This window comes from Perca fluviatilis, chromosome 14, assembly GCF_010015445.1.
Source record: "Perca fluviatilis chromosome 14, GENO_Pfluv_1.0, whole genome shotgun sequence".
Lineage (NCBI taxonomy): Eukaryota > Metazoa > Chordata > Actinopteri > Perciformes > Percidae > Perca > Perca fluviatilis.
In genome coordinates this window covers 14,431,578-14,437,581 of record NC_053125.1, presented here as the reverse complement: position 1 = coordinate 14,437,581, position 6,004 = coordinate 14,431,578, and positions in this window count along the sequence as shown.

Here is a 6,004-nt window from a genome sequence, read left to right as displayed (position 1 = left end):
GTTCATAGGATCTCATTGCTCATAGTAGAAGGCTGATTAGGATAATAAGTTTGCTGGTCCTTTAAACTCACCTGTGTCGGTTTACCATAGGTGCGCAGGTCTTTTAAAGATAATAACCCCGTCATTCATTGATATGCTTGATAATAATATAAATGTCACCAAGTTCTACGACCTTACTTTTTTATCAGGAAGCCTACATTGCAGTAGCCTACTGACCAAGCTTTAATGTCTGAAGTACAACAGCCCAAAGTCTTTGGGCCCCAAAGTAGCAAACATTGACAAAATCCCCCCGCTATCCTAAATCAATGTTATCTTGACTAAAAAAGCCAGAGAGGTATTTTCTTTTATGTCCTAAGGCTGTCAAGTTGTCCCAATACACAAAGCTGGAGATGACATTGATTCACCTTTCATTTGGAATTCGGCCAGGCATTCAGCGATTGATTTTTCACTGCGGGGAGAGATATGAAAAATGTGCCATTTTTGTATCACATCTGAGCTACTCATACACAGTTGTTCACATGGCATGCAGGTGTTTCTCTGGCCACTTGCTCTCATTCACTCACATGTACGTAGGCTACATGCAGACTCACGTCCTCCCACACACCATACGTGAACACACATATTCACGGCTGCTCACAACCACGCGTGTACACGGACACAAATGGCAGACAGCAGTTTTCCAATACCATCTCCTCGACCAGACAGATCACAAATGGACACTCGTCCTTGTCAGCACATCCACAGTGTTTCTACTCCTTTTTTTCCCCTGTGCCAAACTGTTCAACGGATCTTTCCTGTGTAATTGGATTACGGTTACAATGTACAGTCATCATACAAGACAGGAAAGTAGTGTAAACTAGTGTTGAACTTACGAAAGACACAAACTCTTGATTAAGGGAGTCACATCAATGTGGCAAAAGAAGGTCCCAAAATGTTGATCAAAAAAAAAACAGACATAGAATTGTGTGATTTTGAATGCTACGTGCCATTGTAAGCATATCAGATCACATTGACGTTACAAAGAAAAGTACATAGAATGACTTTATTATTTAGTTACATTAAACATAAAATCAAATCAATCAGTCATGGATTAGGAGATGGTAGGATTGAGATTGGTTAAGTGCTGGAGGAGGGGTGCATGGAAATCACTGTCAGCAACATGGATATCTCCAGTCACATGGATTGTGGAATAAAACAGTTTACCAGAGAGCTTTCTCAGGGGCTTGAAACATGTAGTTCTCTCTATCATAAGCATATGGTCTATTGTAAGGTTTTAAATGTGTAAATAAAGTATAGCCTATTTGTCAAATGTTTTTGGATCTTTTATAATAAACTGTAAAATAAATACACAGACAACATTAAAGTTATTGTGAGTTCCTACAATATTATTGAATCTCCACCAGAACATCTGTGGCAGAGTGTGACAGGTTCCAAAAAATAGCACAAATACCGTATATTGATTGGTTCTTTGGGATCTCCAAAATGCTCTACTTTAAGAGCATTGAGCATGTCAACACTTACTTTGGGAGGTAAGCAGAAAACCTTTAGCAATTAAGGTTTTCATTCTATAGTCTGATGGCCCAGCCAGTAAAAATCAATAAACGCTTCTGCTAGTCAGAAAATATTCTCACTTGAGTAAACAGCATGTTTTAAGGATACTGCTTCACTTCGAAATATCATACACTGACTGCAATCTGTGTCTTTTTATGTGCCAGTAAACATCTTTATAAAGTCTCCAAAGCCAATGGGAAGTAAGCTGCAGTACTGCTTATTCACTGTAGCATTTTGTGCCACGCAAGCATTTTCCTGGGCAGCATCGTGGGCCGGGGTGGCTTATGAGCTCGGGTAACAACTCATTAATAAAGTGGATAAGGGCCAGTCACACCTTCAGCTCATTTCATGAACTCGCCACGGTTTGCAAATGCCATTCAAAATGATGCAGCGGTGACGGCCAGAGCTCTTTCTGTCCACCCAAGTCACCCCCCCCCCCGCCCAGCCTCCAAGATCCAGAATAATAAGATGGGCCAAACATCTCAGGCAATTTTTCACAATGACTCAGCCATCAATCACAGTACCTGCTCTGTGAAAATGGACTGAAGTCTTCCTTTCTTCCTGCAATACGTTACAGCAGGATATAGTCTAAAAACAACGGGTGAAAGAACAGTACAGAAAGCCTGTGACTGCTCATTACACAGTATCTCAATTAATGTATTAGTCAACTGGGGAAGTCTACTACCAAGAGTACTAGTATATGAAGAATTTAGTAAATTAGGTTTAAACAATATGTTTGGTTGAAATTTTGTGCTAAAGAAAAGTAACCTGTATATTTAATTTGCTCATTTAATTTTCACAAAGTAATGCCAAGACCCTATTTGTAAAAAAAACACACATGGAACCTGATGTTTCCCTCAGGAGTTGGATGACTAGGCTAGTAAGAATTGAGTTTGTGGGTCCATTACAGCTGATACATGTTTAATTTCACTGATACTGATTCATATGGTTAAAAGGCACTCATTTAACTAATTACTGATTTAATAACTAAATAAATAATAAATAAGTCTTGAATGCAAGGGTAGTGTGTGGGAGTCTTCTTTTCTACTAGATGCTCAGCTTGTCTATGAAACACCTGCATGAATGTCCAAGTCATATTCATCAACGTCAATCTATGTCCAAACATGAAACAGTTTAAAACGAGATACAAAGAAATGATTGATGGATGATTATAATATATATTTTAGCATAATACATGACCAAGCAATAATTTAGTTAGAAAAATACGTTTCGGTCTCAGACCTTCATCAGGTAAATTCTCTAAACTTTTTGATCTGCTACTTTTGATCATATCCTACGCACCTGCCCGACAAAAGAGGTGTGCAAAAAAGCTTTCCTATGTATCATAATACATGACAAATAAATTGTTAACAAAATGTGCAATATAAATAAATTGATTTACTTAAAGTATACTCACACAGGTTATATTTTTTATTCCAAATGAGTAAGCTTTTGTCAATGGATAACATATGTTCCTTCTTTCCTTTACCACTGTCCCTTTGTATTTATACCTTCACCAAGGTAGTGGACATACACGCCCATCTTTCTCAGCTTCCTTACTCCCCCTCACAGACACACACCTTAGTATTGTGCATCGAAAGGAATGTAAGATAATTTCATAAAAGATCATTTTGCTTCTTTCTGATGTGATTTAAGTTTATGCCAAAAAATCTGATATTTGCAATAAAGCTAATGACTCAACTGATGATGAAAAAATTGTTTTTTTGGTCTTAAAACTAATTGGCTCATACACACTCATCTTTCATTATTATCATTTTCACGTAGGAGAATAAAGATTACATTTGAGTGAAAATGCTTAACATTTTAACACAGCGCCCATTGACAATATTTTTTCCAATTTATGCCAAGGTAACCACTTATATTTTATGTTTGCCATATCTAGTTTCTGGTGTTCTCTGTGAAAATGAATGACAGGAAGCATATTTCCGCTTTCCACAGCAACGTTTGCAGTAAACAGAAAAGTGGGTGGGTAGTTCCATCATAGCAGAACAGATTTTACAAGGTATGTATTATGTACTGTAAACTAAAAGTAAAACCCTATCTTTGATTTGTCTTTGATTTTCTTGGAAGCGCAAAGCAAAAATGTCACATTAATTATGGTTTTGCAAAAACATCTTTCAAAAACAGCAAGACAAAAGAGTAACACTACAATATTTTCCTATTTAACTCTGCGATAACATGAAGATGGACATTTTTATAATGTTTTAGGGTCTTTATTCATCATTTACTCTGGGATTTCTGTTCAAAATATGTTATTTCCACACTCGAAAAAATTATCGTAAAACTAGTATTATTAAAAAAAAAATTCCAAGAGAATTTATTTCTTCTATTTAAAATTTATAAAAATGTTAATCCTGTTTTTTGATTTCTTTTTTTAAATGCAACAATTATCACGAATAATACATATTTTTAAATGTCCGGAGAAGAGGCAACAGCTGTTTTTTTTTTCAGAACTGTTGACTATACACATTGTTTTTCCAATACAAGATGAATAAAATATCCACACTTCAAGAGAAAGAAAATATAACTTTACAAAATAACAAATAGTGAGCATTCAGCTGTATCAGAATGAGGAGACAGAACAACCTGTTATAGGGTCACATCCTCAGTAATCGGCCCTCATCTAAATCTGCTGACTGAATTTCATATCTCTCCCTCTTAGGTTGTGATTCCTACATTTCCCAGAACGCCATTCACTAAACCCAGAGGATAAACAACGTGTCAAGGTCACACCACTGCAAACAAAGTGAGTAAATAAATACGTCTGCTACCAGTGAGGGTTACAACAGATGATATTAAACGCCTCATTGTCAATCTTTTAGAACCCCTTATGCATTCCTCCTCTGTCCATGGCTCCAGACATGTCACAGTCATCCTTCTTATAGCAGACCACCCCGTCACTGACCCAGAACCAGAAATCCAGAGTGCAGGTGTAGCGCAGTTCCAGCTGTGGTGGAATTTCCAGAAACACCATGTTGTATGATGAGACAAAGGGAAAGCTTAAACAACATCAGGTCATTCATAGGTCCCAGGTCAGGTGACGAGAATATTCGGCCAGTCTCTAATAACCTTCATGTATAAATATGTTTGTCTCTCTTCGGATTCAAGGAGTCTAGGCAGCTGCATGATAAGGTAATGTTTTGTCTCAGGACCAGCCAAACTTCCCAGAGAGGGGGAGGGAGAGAGAGAGAGAGAGAGAGAAAGAGAGAGAGAGGCTGAACTAGGCTTTAGCTGATGTGTTTAGGCGCCTGCATTATCTTTGTTTACCTTAAAGGTTCAGCGAAAAGGAACGCCTCCGGCATGAGTTTAAATAGCCTACACCTTCAAGGAGGACAGGAACTTGAGAGAGCTGGGACGGTACTGCCCAATCATACATTATGGTTAAACTGTACTGCCTGCTTAATTAGGCCACCTAAAACATCATCTTTTATCAATTTTCTACGTTAAAGTGTGGCGGATCGGCATGGCCCCAAAGGGTGGTTTTGAGCTCTGTTAAGTCGACGATTTCCCATTAAAGTCTATGGGAAATTTTGCGTAATTTCTTTTGGCAAATTCCGTGAAAACCGCTAGGCGAATCCCTTAGAAAAGTCATGAGAGAAAGAGTCATGTTTTTGGTCAGTTTATGTAAGTCCAATATACATTCTCCTTTTAGTTTGGTTTAGATCTCCACCAACTGCTGAGGGAAATATCTGGCTCTTTTGCTGCCGAATGCTCCATTACGTTCACTAGCTCGCCATTAAAGCTATAGTGCGTAGTTTCTGTGCCCCCATGAGGAATTCTAAGTAATGACAACAACACTGTTGGCACGTCCACACGATACAAGCCTTCTGTGACCTCGCACGCACCCGTTTCTGCGTGGGAAAGTCACCGGAGGACCAAATCCTCAGAACGTAGCCATACTGAGAAATACAGAGAGAGTTGTGTGGAGCTGATATGCTTGATTAGCTTTGTAACAACTCATTTGGCAATGGCTTGAATGTAACGGACGTTCATTAATATCAATACATTACGCACTAAAGCTTTAACTTTGTCTATGTGTCGTTTGGTGCTGGGCAGGTGGGACTGAACCAAAACATGAAACACTATGTAAAGCTGATGTTAACATTTTCTTTGAGTTTGTCAACACAAGCTCCACTTTTTAAATTATATATAGACATTTGATGCAATATGAATATAAACATATTACTGCAGCTTTCAAGTCAAACTATTAATAAAACAATATTCACAATTTTATATTTATACAGATTATATTTAAATATGGCCACTTTGTGTTTCAGTTACTACAGCATGAAACAATAATGTGACTTAATAGTTGCTTTATATAGGACAGGACATACTTACCTCTCTTCATATCCTCTGCCAGGATGAATGGTCCGGGTGACTTTAATGCCTTTTGCTTAACTTATCAAGAAATCATTGGTTACACCAGCAA